Source organism: Nannobrachium achirus, assembly GCF_963921795.1.
Source record: "Nannobrachium achirus genome assembly, chromosome: 20".
NCBI lineage: Eukaryota > Metazoa > Chordata > Actinopteri > Myctophiformes > Myctophidae > Nannobrachium > Nannobrachium achirus.
In genome coordinates, this window is record NC_137827.1 from 38331539 (window position 1) to 38347711 (window position 16173).

At 41.3% G+C, this 16173-nt stretch overlaps 1 protein-coding gene and 1 long non-coding RNA gene across 2 annotated transcripts in view; both read left to right on the forward strand.

The window, feature by feature from the left end:
- The window catches only part of alk (ALK receptor tyrosine kinase), a gene marked incomplete at both ends in the record, with an annotated part of 854498 nt that overhangs the window by 116615 nt on the left and 721710 nt on the right, over positions 1 to 16173 (forward strand). The gene's annotated exons all lie outside the window — the stretch shown is intronic.
- LOC308306298 lies at positions 5941 to 6964 on the forward strand. The gene is made up of 3 exons (XR_013963147.1): positions 5941 to 6078; positions 6193 to 6319; positions 6901 to 6964. It is a non-coding gene; the product is annotated as an uncharacterized lncRNA (long non-coding RNA).

Below are 16173 nucleotides of genomic sequence, written 5' to 3' on the forward strand. Positions count from 1 at the left end.
TGAGCCGAGCTGGTGGTGGTTATTCTCTGTTTCTGTGTCTTAATAAGTAACATATCTGAAGGTCGCCTGTGTGGTATAACTGAGAGAAATGAAACCACATAAACAAAGAAATAACGTCAAATTAAAAGTAAAAAAAAAAAAAAAAAGAACACTCTTCAGAGTGGACAAACAAGAAAGCGTATTACCATGGAGAGTAATGGAATTATCTCCAACCACTATCTGAAAACAGCCAGCAAATCCATCTGGTTCAGTATTACAGTAGCTTTTGATTGAACCTCTATTCCCAGCTCACACAGGGGGGCCAATTAAAGCCTGGTTTATTCTTACTGTATATCGTCACTGTCGGGCAGAAACCTCGTATCTCCAAGTTTCAAATTTGTAATTTTTTTCGCAAAGTTAAAGCCCTGCTTCATCATACAAGGCTGTCGCACAAAGGTAGTGAAAACAGCAGATCTACAAGCACACAATGTAGATCGGCTGTTTTCACTAGTTTAAATAATTTTTAAAATGATAAATACAAAACAAACGGTTTTGGACATACAAGGTTTTCACCCGACAACGACGAAATACTTCAGCTATTTGAAAATGGCTGATCTAAAGACCAGTGCACACCAATGCAACTAGTCGCTACTCCTTGCAACAAAACCGTTAAATTATCCCAAAATGGCACTCGCTAGTTGTTGCACTGGTGCAGTCTGGCCTGCCAGACCACACCATGGTTGGGAAAATGAAGTTGCAAGTAGTTGCAAGTGGTTGCAAGTAGTTGCATGCAACGGTTTTGTTGCAAGGAGTTGCGACTAGCATTGGTGTGGACTAAAGATTTGTATACATTTTGACAACTTTGGTCATTCTTTTACTTTAGGTACTTAGGCAGTATATTTTGAAGCCAATAGAGTTGTACTCAAGCACATTTAAGAGTATTTCTACATTGTGGTATTGCTACTTTTACTTGAGTAAAAAATGTGAGTACTACTCAGTATAGTAGTACGAGTACACATACTATACATGCACACACGGTGCCGCTCGAAACATTAACTAATCCAAGGTCAGGTTATGCAAATATTTGCATAAACGGGGGGGAAATATCATCAATAATTCTATAGTGTGGCTTATCTGTGTGGGTATTCATTTAAATGCAAGTCCGTGGCTTGCATATCTTAATCTGATTCTCTTCTGTTTGGTTAAATTATTGTTTTCTTTTTTTTCTCTCTCTCTCTCTCCCCACCTGGCCCTGCGCCTCATTATGCAGTCAAATGAATGCAAATGATGATGGTTTAGGATACTTAGTTACTCTCTGAATAAGCACCTGTATCTAAGCTGTTCTTTATTCCTACAGCCGAGGGATGGAAAGTTAAGCCTAATTTACTCTGAGCTAACAAAGCGCTGCGCCGTGACACGGCGTTAGCATGGAAATATGTTGTTTTCATCCAGCGATACCGTCGCACGACAGTATAAATGAGGCTTTAGTCATAGTGGCACGGGTAATTCCTGACTTAAAGTTGTCTCCAAACATAATCTTATTAGTGGGCTCAATCTCCATATTTGGAGAAAGCCCAATTATGTTCTTCTCACCATTTACAACTATTTATGTATGCTCCTCAAAACTTTGGTTTGCTCTGGCTCCATATATCTTTTCCCTAGATGCTTCATTCAAAAGTAAATTCAATGTTCATCTTTGAGAATAGCCAGGATTTTATTTATTTTTGAAATGGTTTATACTTTTGAAATATTTGTCTTTTTGTCATTTCTATTATAGTCTAAATTGTTTGTTCAGGAACAGCAGCCTACCTGTCTCGTTCCCAGCCTTTCCTCATCTATGAGGAGAAAAGCCTGGTCACAACGTAATGCAGAACATACGTCTATAAAGCGGGACTTCCATTATATGCACTTACTCTGTCTGGTAACTGGATTTTTCACCCAATCACAACATTGGTTTTCATGCTCAGGGAATGTAAAGCCTCAACGTATCTTCCTTGTATCTTCTTATTACTGCTACTAGATCATTCTTTGACAGCGTGTTATCAGGGCCCATCAGGTGTCCAAATAGACCATTATGGGTCTGTAACTCTGAGAGTGTGCATACCGTATGGAACCTTTTCTTTTTAATCTTTGTGACCCCCAATATACAGTGTTCATTTGACTCTTGAGATTGGTTCCATGAACACTCTCTAGAGATACAGAGACCGCAAGGATATCCATTTGAACCACCTGGTTGCGATCTGACACGCTGTGCATGTAGATCACCTATTTTTGCCTTCTGCGTGGCACTCTTGTACAACAAACTAAGTAGGGCATTAATTTACAAAAACAACATAGAACATCCCACACGGAAAGGAAATATATGCACATATATGATATTATATGTGACATATATGAAACATATATGTTGCATATATGCCATATTCATGGTAATATATGTTCATATATGTGGATATATATGAACATATATGTGTCATATATGGCTTATATATATCAACATATATGCCATAGTCATGGTCATATATTTGCATATATGTCATACATAATGTCTCATATATAGCTCATATATGTCTGACCTTATGCATATATGTCATATATAATGCCTCATAAATAGCTCATATATGTCTGACTTTTTGCATATATGCCATACATAATGCCTACATCTCACTTTTATTTGCAAAATAATGTGCATATAAGTTTTATATAACACAATTTATCATAGTACCCTAACCCTAATGCAGGTCACCCCGGTTGCTGGGGGGCCGAGTTATGGCCTTTTTAGCGTGCTGCAGTGGAGGGGGTGCTCCACTAGGGGGTGCAATCACTTTTGGATCTGTTCTGGAGCAGCCGGAGTCGGTGGCCCCCCGGGAATTCCCCATGAGCAGCCCTGTTGGGGTGGTCATTTGGTAATTTTTGCACTTTTTGGCAGCTGGAACAGGGGGTCCCTGGAGCTCCGGGGGTCCTGGGAGGGGTGGAGGTTGTGGTTTGCCAGGCAAGGACTGTGTGTGCAAAGTTTGGCATGGGGCAACGGTGGCAGAGATATGAGTTGGGGAAAAGTGTGACGTGACGGACAGCCAGCATTTTCACGCGACGGGACCAACTACATCGGACTCAATGTCAAAAATCAAGTCAGAATAAGTGTATTTTATCTGAAAAAATATATAATTGATGCTGTGTGTTTTTTAATATAAAACTAATATAACATTCCTATGTAAAATAACATCCGGATTTATTAATATAATTATAGGCTATTAATTATATTATTACAATTATTTATAGTATGTATTATAATTATAATAGTTGTAATAATTATTGTTATTATCATTATCAATCAATGTATTATCTAATATAATCTTTGCATAAGTGTTGTTCATCACATGAGAAACAATGCATTGTTGCATCAGCAGTTACAGGGTTAAGTTCCCAAACTTGGTTAGACCAGTGACATCACACAGTGCTTTGATGTGCCTGCAGAGTGAAACTGGATTGAACCGGTTTGTTTGAATTGCTTTCAGTGACTCACTGCCACTGCCAGTGAGTGTGCAGGCAGAAGGCTCTCTCATGGACTAAATTGATATCTCCTTTTGGTAGGTGAAATTTAAACAATACTTAACCACTGGATAATGTATGTTAAGAATGTTGTCTGTGGTGTTTTTGTCTGTGGTGTTTCCTGAAGGGCCCATGCTAACCAGTAGACAAATACAAAGCTAATGCTAACTGATGCTAAAGTTATTACAGTACATCCTAAAGGAACTGAATGTTCCAACTGTGTTGAATAGCTTATACTATGCCCTTTTGATAGAAGTGGCAGTTTTTTTGTTTTGTGTTATCATAGGTGCTTTGCTGTGTACTGTAGTATGTGTGGCTATAAGCTAACATTAGTTAGCAATTGTTCCATGTTAGCAGCATGTGTTGTTTGCAGCTAGCTAGCTAATGTCAATTTGCTAGTTGTTCAATGGTAGCAGAGAGTGTACAAATGGAACCAAACAACCCCTAACAGGTTAATTTGGTTCCATTTGTACACTGTTAGAGTTAAGGGGAGACCTTGACATTTTAATCTGTTGTTGACTGTTAGCCCCCAAAATAATCACATTTGAACTGCATGGGGACCTCCCAAAATATTCACATTTTAACTGGGGACCCTCCACCCACCAAGTACTTGGACTGCAGTGAGCTTGTAGATCTGCTATTTTCACATTGGTTGCCTCTTTCTTATATCAGCTGACAATTTGGCCAATGTTTGACCAGTTTGTATTTAGTGTTGTTTACTTTTGATGTTAGATCTTATAGTGGAGCTGATGTTAACACCACTGACACCAGCCAGACAAAATGACACACATCTGACACTCAAAGGAGGCATGTGCTTGATCCATCATCATTTGTCAGATCATTTAATTTAATTTCTGGAATCAAATTGGTTTAATTAATTGATAACGTGTGTGTGTGTGTGTGTGTGTGTGTGTGTGTGTGTGTGTGTGTGTGTGTGTGTGTGTGTGTGTGTGTGTGTGTGTGTGTGTGTGTGTGTGTGTGTGTGTGTGTGTGTGTGTGTGTGTGTGTGTGTGCACACTGTAGGAAGAGTCCTTCAAGGCGTGTTAAAGAGGACTACGCAAATCACTGCCTTGTTTCCATACCTGGCCGATCCCTAGGGCACTTTGACAAGAGTGAGATTTCAACAAAATTTCAACAAATTTTCTATATGCTGACCCCAACAAGTTGATCGCCACAGATGTCAGACCTGTTGACCTTGATTTTAGCAATTCTCCAGACAAGGGCATGTGTTTAGTTTTTTAAGGAGAAAAAATAAAACACGTTCTTGTTTTTTAGGAGCAGTATTACAATCCAGTAGATGGGAGTGGGTTTCTTGCATGGAGAGTGAAAACACTTCAAAACAAAGCCTCAGAGGGACAAAAGAAGAGAAGAAACACTCAGCCACTGACAGGTATGTGATTTTGATTATAGTTAGAATTTCACATGTTAAATAATTTTTTAATGTGCATAGGCCTATAGTGCATTTTTGCTACTGTGGTGGGCATCGCAAGGGGGTCCAGTAAAAAGACAAGTGGCCCTCTGGTGTAAGGGGTAAAAACTGTCTTAACGTTTTTGAGAAACTAAACCCAACATCACATTGTAGCAAATCGCGTGGGTGCCTACTAGGCCACTTGTTCCCAAGCAGTGGGTCGGGATCCATATGTGGGTCGCAGACACATTTTTTAAGGTCCCTTATATTTGTATAAAAAAGTAGTTAGTGAAAATGGCCTAAACTAGTGAAAACAGCAGATCTACAAGCTCACAATGCGTCGCACCGCATTGTGAGCTTGTAGATCTGCTGTTTTCACTAGCTTGGGTCCTGGGCATAATTTCACTTGAGCTAATAGTTTAGGAACCACTGCTCCAAGCCATGGCCCATTGGTCAGAACTAGTCCCAAGTCCCAACATACCTTTCTCCTAACCCCTACAAGTACATACCTTTCTCCTAACCCCAACAAGTTGATTGTCACAGATATCAGACCTGTTGACCTTGATTTTAGCAATTCTCCAGACAAGGGCATGTGTTTAGTTTTTTAAGGAGAAAAAATAAAACACGTTCTTGTTTTTTAGGAGCAGTATTACAATCCAGTAGATGGGAGTGGGTTTCTTCAGCTAACAACAGAAACCCAGTGTCTTGAGGGCATCGCACTGATGATGGTCAAGGAGAAGATGAAACAGACCTTCACCCATTGCCAAACAATGGTTCATGACCCAGTGAAGTCCTCTGAAATATTCACCACCTTTACAAGATTTCTTGACATTGCAGGAATGGTATGTCGCTCTTTAACTGTCTTGCCTTAAAGTCAAACTGAAATGAAAAATGACTTTAAACAGATCACATCCCTGGTCATAGGGTGAACCCATTAAAATGTATGCCATGTTGTCTGTATTCCATCCTGTCTGCAGATACAGGATTTCAGTCTGATGTTTGGTGATGACATCGCTGCAGAAGTGGCCTACTTACTCACTACATGCAGTAAGTCCTTGAACAAAGCTGTGGACTCGCCCAGACAGGCGACCATGTAGATCTGCTTCATAATGCTGAATCCACAACAGAAGAACTGGAAAATGGTACGCTGGAATTAAAGGAATAATACTAATGGAAGAGGGGATGGTTTTGAAACCAAAATGTAAACAGATTTGAGTAAAAATGTCTTTGTTTCCCCCCCACCCTTGTATTTTCAGGATGGGACAGTGAGATGTCCTCCATCTTGCCTTATCCACCACATGCCACCCTCACCTCAAGGCCGCAACGAGACCAGGAAAGCTCTCAGCCCGACAAGCCATTGACCACCTTTTGAAGTTTATCTAGGTAAGGTTACAGTTCAATTAAAGTTTTTAAGATGGCTCACTGTACTGTCCCTAATATTCACCCTTAAAACTATACTTTTCTGAAATTATGCGATGACCATGCTCATCTGTAATCAGCGACTGATATGTGTCTGCTTCTAAATCTAAATACTGAATGAAGAAATTCAAAAACTGTCCTGGGTGTTCCCAAAAGCCTGATTAGATGCTAAAATGACAAAAAGTAATTTTGAAATTGGAATATCTCTTTAAGTTACTCTAGACCCCCGGGTGTGTTGTTATAAATATCCCCTACCCTGGCTGGGTCACCCACCATTCACAAAAAATGAAGCATAGTGTTGCAGTTGTCAATTATGTCAGCTCATTTCTTTGTCTCACTTGAAACTTTACATTTTCTGTTTACTGGAGAGATGGGGAGAGAAGGTTGCCGTTGAACATGACAATCCCTGCTACTGAGAAAATAAATATTCCATAGCAATGGCATAGCAATGACGGTTATCAGAATATAGCGCTATTTAACACTTATTTGTACTCAACCTTTGAATATGTTGGGATTGTCATAATATTTGTTCCTCTTCATTCCAGGCATTGAACACCTGCAAGCTCTACAGGGACTTGTTGAGATGGTTGGGGACATGGAGATGGCAGATCCAATGTGAAAAGTTTAGGTGTTGGCCATTGAGGTGCAAGAGCTATATCCAGGTATGTATAAATGTATAATGGATTTTACATTTTTGATGGTACGATTATAGTCCAGGTAAAAATTTGGGAGGTAGACGAACATGTTCAATATACATTTCACACTACAGTGAGAAGATTAACTATCTTAACTATATCCCATACTACGCTTTGTGATCTGTTAGAGCTAGAAAGTTAAGTTTCCTTTAGGCCTGCTTTACACTGGCAGTCAAATCCAGCCTAAATCAGATCTGAGTCACATTCAGATTGGAATCCGATTGGCTTAAATGGTCACATGGAACCAATCAGATTCCAACCCGAATGTGACACAGATCTGATTCAGGCTGGGTTTGGCTGCCAGTGTAAACCAGGCCTAATTAGATCACACAATGGTCTGTTTCCACTTGAAGAGCAGAAACTTTGTGAAATGTGTTAATCATGGAATCTTTGTTCACTGGCTGTGGACTCTGTGTTCTCGTTGGAACAGGTAGCCATTCACCACAGTGCTAAGAAGGACTGCAGTCGCCTGTTCCACCAGCTGTTTGACAAATTCTTCACGACTGAAGAACTGGAAGGATGCAGTTGTCACAGGGAGGCATGGTGTTGTTCCAGAGCTCGAGGGCAAACATATGCTGGACCCCACCAAAGTGGAAAAGATTCAAAGTAAGTTTATCTTACACTTACACGTTTTGTAAAGTATATTCAGATATACAGTATGATGTCACCATTGCATTGGTTATATGTGGTAAATAATGTGTCTGACACATTGTGCAGTAGTTAGTAAAGAAATGCTGCCCAGCTTCAACATGATGTTGCAGTGGTGAGAGTCTCTCCCAGTCTAGTCAAATACTTTTTAATGTAATATTGTAACATCCCCCACTGACTGAGCAAAGGACCGAACATGGGGAAAACTAGCCCCATATAGAACCTCACTCTCCGCTGCATACCGTTGTGCTCCTCGAGATGAGGTCCTAAGCGGATATCCCTGGGCTGCTGTAGAATGCCTCCACGCCGAGGTAGAGGTTCTATCCAAAAAGTAAAGGTAGTTCCATGCTCCCAGAGTATGATTTTCCATCCCGCGGTGCATAACAGTATGCAGCAGAGGTTCTATATGGGCTAGGGGAAAACATGTTTAATGTGCTATTATAGCTAATTTCATCTTCTCTGTCTCCAATCTTACGGTATAGCACCGGAGCTGGATGGAAGGCAGTATCGGTGGAAACATCAAGACTGGTTGGACAACGCTGAGGTGATTCACAGCAAGGGGAAGAGCAGGCTGTTCTTCCTGAGAAGACTGCGATCGTTTTGCCACCAAACAGTTTTTTATTTATTAATGTGGAATAACGTGCTGGGGAGGAACAACTGAGCGAGTGACACCTTCAACTCAACAGACTGGTGAGGAAGGCGGGCTCCGTTGTTGGGTTCTCCTTGTAGGGGGTGGAGGATTAATTGGCCAGGATGCAAATGGCTAGGACGCTGGATATCCTCCCACCCCCTCCACCTTCCTTGGATAGACAGAGGATCCGATAGATTCATCTACCCAGGACGGAGATGTGAGAGACGGGAAAGTCCTTTGTGAATGTTATACAATGAGAGACACAGCGGTCGTTTGGACAACTGTAACTTAACTGGAATAATTGTTACTGACTGTTCCTGTGCGGCTTTGCTGGGAGTCCAGCCCATGTCACTTGTACTTTTTTGCACTGACCAATGGACATTTTGCATTCTCTGTAAGTATGTGCCTGTATGTTAATTACTGCCCACACACACACACACACACACACACACACACACACACACACACACACAATGTGTGGCCATTAATGTGCCAGGCTACAGCAGTCGATATGTCGTCAGTTCAGTTTTCAAATGGAACATACAGTATCAGTGTCAGTTGAGTTCTGCTTGTATGTGAATAAATGCTAATAATGACTTCAAGATTGTGTGTTTTATTTTGTATTCCTGTAGGTATATATAGAGAGTATGGTATGTGTATCATTTAACACATATATGTACATATATGTGGTGCATATATGTGCATATATTCTACATATATATGTGTACATACCAGTCAAAGGTTTGGACACAGCTTCTCAAACGCACATTGAATAGAAGCTGTGTCCAAACCTTTGACTGGTAGGCTATGTGCATATATCTTTCGACCATATATAAACATGTGTGCATATATACATATATGTACATATATGTTTATATGCACACATATATGACATATATGACATATAGGCGGCCATTTTTTTATATGTGGCATATATGTTAGACATATATGCATGCATATATTAAAAACATATATGTTCATATATTTTTCTTCCGTGTGGGATAAAAAGCTGAAATATACAGTGTTTTTTTGCCCCGACACCGACGGCAACAATATCCTCCAAAAAACGAATCCAGTGGGAATGCGACGAGATTCATCACAAAGGGCAAAAGGTCCGCGACGCAGCGCCTTCCACTTTGTTTTGATGGAAATGTCACGTCACCGTGAGAGCACACTTCACTTCATTACCCATCACCAGGCAGGCAGGCAGGCAGGCGGTCTACTTACTGTACTTTCTAGGCAAAACTTGGAAAAGATCAGACTCATAAATAATGGCTCTGCTGGGACTGATGAAAACACAAAGAGCCAATTAAAATCAAGCTGCTTCGCTCTCCTTCATCACCATCCTTCTCTCGCCTCCTCCTCCTACCTTTAGCCCCTGTCGGGCTACGCTGTGTGCTGTGCCGCCTAGCCGGCTTTGCCTTTTGCATAACTAGGTTGCGGAGGCATTTAGATTTTTCATGATCGGTGCGGTGTTGTCTTTTCCGGCACTCCCTTCCGCCATCGCTTACACAGACCACCACCGTCACGCTGCACCGTGCGCACACATCATGCACGGCTCATGCACGCATTCACGCGCTAGGAAGAAGTACGCCGTTTTTCTTTTACTTAAAAGTATAAATACAGCAATGTAGAAATACTCTGTTAGTAAAAAGGTACTAACAATTGGTCATCACTAATGCTCGTTAGGCCTATAAGATGGCACCATTTCTGTGTACTCGTCTGTGGACATTTCAGAAACCTGCTTACCTGTGACATCATCGGTTGGCAGGATTTGGTGATTTGATTTCCAACAAGATTTCACTTTAAGATTCTTTTTTTAATTGATGCAAGGCTTCTGTTTCATCATGCTAACTTTACATTAAGAGAGAGACTGTAATTTGTATTTGCTTGAGACCCCCAATCAATGATGTCATTGGTAGGCATGGTTTCTGAACTGTCCATAGACCACCAATGAGATGGTGCCTCCTTATAATGAGCATTAGTTCAGACCTGTTATGTTACTGATTTACTTTTCAAAACATTAGCGGTCAGGAGATACATGCACATCCGAACAGTGCAACAGGTGCTGGATCAAATAATGGAAAACTGAAGAGAAGAATAGAACCACACACTTTCCGGCCTTCGTCAGATGTACTGACGAAATATACCTGACGAAGCACCTGACAAAGGCCGGAGAGGCCAAAACGTTGTGTTTTTGTGCGGTTCTATTCTTCTCTTTACTTTTCAACACACACACACGCACACACACACACACACACACACACACACACACACACACACACACACACACACACACACACACACACACACACACACACACACACACATACCGCAGTTGTTTTAACATTCTGTGAGGTTTTGGCAGCGCCCCCGATCTTCCATTGAGGCGGGCTCCTATAGAGAAGCTTGTGATGGCAGGATAAAGAAAGACAAATCAGCAGAAATGCGTCCTGTAGCAGCTTTGAGAGCTGTGCGGTGAGGTGGGAGGGAGCTGACACGCTCCTGTCACCCGCCGAACGCCACGCCACTGACGCGCACGGTGGCCTGACAATGACTCTTAACGTCGTGAACGCTGGGGGATTGAGCACTCTCCGGAATCATCAAAAAGAAAGGAAAAAGAGACAAGGAGATAAAGTCCCATTTACACATTGGCTCAACGTTAAGTCACTTTCCATATGTATGAAAAACGCTATGGTGAGGCAAGATACTCGGATGTAACCTATTCTCTTTTTTTCCCCTCCTCTTTTTTTTTCACTCCTCTTTGCATATGAAGAGTAAATCCCTAATTTATACTCGGTCACATTTAAGCATTTCAGCTCACGACACTCCACGTCAAAGCCGCGTTGCGAGCTCGAAGGTCTGCTATCTATGTCTGACGCGCGACACTTTTGTGCGAGAAGGTATGAAAGCGGCTTTAGCTGAACTCTGTTCTTAGCTACAAAGACATCTGTGACCTAAATGCAATGCATCTCAGCACAAAGCAGAGGGAGCCTGAGTATAGGTCTGACATTATCAAGCTGGCAAAAGCATAGTATATACAATATGTTGGCACTTATTTAGTCTCTGGCTCTCTAATGGCCTAATATAGCTAAGATGTAATTAATTTTCTGTCATTTTTATTTACCTTTATTTAACGTAGACCCAAGAGTCTAAAGATGCAGTGAAATGAAAAATGTTTTTCACACTTTCAGAGCAAATCATGTCATAATATGGACAATAGATGCGAAAAAAATAACTGGATATTTCATTTCCCTTGCATAGATTGGCAAACAATATAGTGTAGTGTATTTGCGCACGCACGCACGCACGCACGCACGCACGCACGCACGCACACACACACACACACACACACACACACACACACACACACACACACACACACACACACACACGCGCATAAACTATTAAACACATGGCACACACCACTTTGCGACTAAGAGAGAGGAGGAGAGAAGAGAGAGACTATAAACAGGTCAATAAAGGTTTATCTAATTATCTATGTCATCATACTCTGTATTTTCAGGATTTTCAGGAGGATAGATGGCCAGACAGACAGACAGACAGACATATAGATGACTGACTGTTAATCCCCAAAGGGAAATTAAAACGTTTATTAAAATGTTAAGGATCTTCTGAAGCTATAAGAGTTAATGTATGGTAATATAGGCGGCCATAAAAGGCAGCAACAGTAAATCTCCTTTCCAGTGCAGCTACAGTGCAGCAGGAGAACAGCCATGGAAGGGGAGGGTGTGGGAAGAAAGGATTGAGCAAAGCTCACAGCTGTACAAAAACCAGAGGGTTTATGCTAGGCACAGAGTGAAGGAAATTAACACAAAAAACAAGTAAGGGCAGCACGGTACACAGCATTTTTATTCTACCTATGAGGGCGGATTCTGCCAATGCATTTCAATGGGAATGGAGCGGTTTTCTGACATTTGTGGATTTCTGCATAACACTGAATAAATCCCGTTGAAATACATTGGCAAAATCTGTCCTCATAGGTAGAATAAAAGTGTGTTGTGACCATGCCCTCAACGATAATGAGGTGGACGAGTAGTTTTCACAGCTACATTTTGGCCGGAATTCAAAATTGAATTAAGTATTGGTGCTACTTAAAGTACCAAAAGTGTAAAGTGCAGAATGTCCCATTTCACACGTTTTCAAATGTATACTATAAAATAAAATGTGTAAAAATCCTATGAGACGTGACAGATTGTGAGCTTGTAGATCTTTTCACAGCGCAATCGTACAGTGACACGCGAGTCGTAATGCGTTGTGTATATAAGTTTTTGTGTTTTTTCGTTTTGTGCCCATATGGAGCTGACTGATTTGTATGCGCCTGATGCCATGATGACACATTGATGTTAAACAACAAACTCTGTATTTGTGGCGTAGCTGCATTGGGATGCATAATGGCTGAGTCACAGTGACAAGAGTGTGACGTCAGAGGTCCGCCGGCGCGGCCTCTCTTAAGGCATTTCTTTTATCACACGATTTTGTAACCCATTTTTCACCCAGTGCCAATTGCCTAAGAAATTTAACCCAGGACCTTCTAGCTGTGAGGCGACAGTGCTACCGACTGCACCAACATACCCCTGTTAAGGCAGTTCTAATATAGGATGAATGCCCTACTTGATCATACTACAGCGTCACTCAAAAGTGGAAGATCCACAAGCAGATCTGCTATTTGGGCAATTTTTTAATTTTAACTCTCATTCCCAGCCAATTCTAATTTCCTGGTACTACCAGCCAGCCAGATCATCTTTCATCATCTTTTTGACCATATTCCATCACATTCTGTTAACACCTGTGCAGTCAAATATCTGTACCTATTGAATTAAAGATGTATTCAGTGATAATGAAAGTGGCCGGGGGTCAGCTTGTCACAGCGTGGAAATGTTTAGTTTTTTATAGATTTTCTACACCATTATAATGTTCTCGTTTTGATCATTAGACCCAATCATTGAATATCGGTAGGCCTACGTCTCCAGCTTCAGGATATGTATGATACTGATTTACTATGAGACTGTGGCATTTTATGAGTTCAGTTGTTTACAATCTAGGCATTTAGCAGACGTTCTTAATTCAGAGCGACTGTGGTTCTCAAAACTAAAACATCATAACATAACTACGGCCATACTCTACCCTGATTGGTCGAGGACTGGCTGGGCACCTCTGAAAACCGAATCTAGCTATGCTCGTAACACAGGCCATGGTGAAAGTCCTTATATGGTCAGCACACATTCTAGTGAGGAGAATGAATGGAAAATGTACCAATTATATTTTTATTTGAATGAAATACAATCACTGAATATACCTTTAATCCCTCTGCACAGGTGTTAACAGAATGTGATAAAAGATGTTGAAAGATGATCTGGCTGACTGGGACTACCTAAAAAAGATGATAAAATCATATTTGGCTGGGAATGAGTTAAATAGGTTTTGGACATATGAGGTTTCCACCCGACAGAGACGTAGGCCAACGTATATTTGATACTTTTACTTCAGTAAAAGAAGGGGATAAAAAAGAACAGAGCTTCATCCACCACAGGGCTTTAAGACATTCAGTTGGGGCTCCCCTCCCGTTCTTCATTTCAAGTGGCAGGCATCCTGACACGGACTTGCCGTTGTCTCTGTCCCTGCACTTTGTGTCAACACGTCTATTTGCTCCCTGGCAGACAGCCTCTGTGTGCCTCGCCACTCGGCGCCACTCGGCCCGTAATGACTTGTCTGTGTGGGGCCTGGGCTTCTTCTCTCCGCCGGGGGTAACTGCCACTCACTGCCACCAGCGGGGGAGTGGATCCGCTTTCTCGCGTCGCTCGGAAAAGACAATGAGCGCCCGCAGATCTTTGTGTAATCTGCATTACAGGCTCTCTGCAGTGGCCTAATGCAGGTTTCAGGGCGGATAGATTACCATGGCAATGATGGCAGGACAGTTATAAAGTACGTTTACTTGTACATACATTTTTTTACTATTTTGTACTTTACTTGAGTATTTTTCATTCGTTTGGATACTGGCTTTCTCTCCACTACATTTCAAAGACAAATATTTAACTTTTGACTCCAATACATTTCTAACAAGGGAAATGGTACATTATCAATTAACATCTACAAGCGCTGCGGCTATTTTCACTACTATTGATATATATGTTGTACTTTGTAATTGCTCAATGGTAAAACAAATGTTTTACCTTGAAATTATTCAAGTCGGCCTACATCATTTGACTGAGGAACCTTACCTGTAAGTTGAGTAATATCGATATTGAGTATCTGTACTTGTGACTCAAGTGCTGGGGTCGATTGATTTGGAAAAAATAAAATAAAAGAACGTTCCTCCTTTGTTTAATTTGACCAGCAGTGGTGTGTGTGCGGCACCGTCTGACAGATAATGTTGCTTTTTCTTCAGTGGATGTCAGACACCCTGGACTTGTGTTTTTTTTTTCTTTGTGTTGTGAAGGCTCCAACGCTGGTTCTAACAACCTAACAACCTGCACTGCTCACTTGTTAGTGAGCCTCTCATTTGTTGAGCTCATTCTTGGCTGAGAGCCTGGGGGCAAAAAAAAGAACTGGAGCACTCACCTGAGCGTGCGCGCGCACGCACACATGCACACACACACACACACACACACACACACACACACACACACACACACACACACACACACACACACACACACACACACACACACACGCAAGACTATACTTGAGAGGGCGTCAAGATTTTAGGACAGTGATTTAATGAATTCCAACTCATGGACTATTTATCAAAACTTGCCGGACAGACGCACTTTGGCCTTTTATGCAAACTCTGCCTTTGTTGTGTGTGTTTTTTTAAGCCCTTTTGCATCATCTCGCTCCCCTATCACAGTGGTTCTCAACCTTTTCAGGCCGCGACCCCCAAAATAATCATATTTGAATTGGGGACCTGGGGATGAGCACTACTTGGAGTTGGAAGAGTTGAGGCATTACAATTTGTTTAACACGGTTCTATTGTGAAAATACCAGAACTACATTATTTGACAGTTTTAGTTTCTAGTTAAAACATAAATTAACCCCTTAAGCCATATGTTATACTTAATAGTTTACAATATAAAAACATTTCAGTATTATGTTTATACTTTAGCACTGTAAATACATTTTGATGCCAATACTTTTGTACTTTTTCTCAACTAAAATGATGAACACAACCTGTTTAATGTAATGTATTTTGAATATTCTGGTATTGTACTTGTTTTACTGTAAGTAAAAAAAAAATGAAATCCAAATAAAAAAAAAACATTGACACTTCTTCCAACACTGAATAGATGGAGGCCGATTAGCTCTCTTCTCTCTTTCTCGGCTCGCGCCGTGCAATCATATCTCTGCCATCTCCACCATGCATCCTCAGTGACAGATAGACCGCTTCCAGCTCTTTGCTGTCCTACTTCAATATCAACCCCCCACACCCAACCCCTCTTCACCCTCACTCATCCTCCCCTCCACACTTACATCTCGGCAGGGACGTGCTGGCCATTGGGAAAAGCGGGACAACTCCCGAACGGCCGGTTCATTCCCGGCCGGTCCAGGCCAGCCATTAGGAAAACATTAAACTGTTTGCACAAAAGTCAAAATTAAACTGTTTGCACAAAAGTAGTGAAAACAGCCGATCTACAAGCACACAACGCCTCGCACCGCGAGGCGTTGTGTGCTTGTAGATCTGCTGTTTTCACTAGTTTAAATCATTTTTTGTAATGATAAATACAAAACAAACGGTTTTGGACATACAAGGTTTCCACCCGACAACGACGATATATAAAACTAATGTAATTGGCCCACTGGCTTGCTACTTGTCATGATCTGAA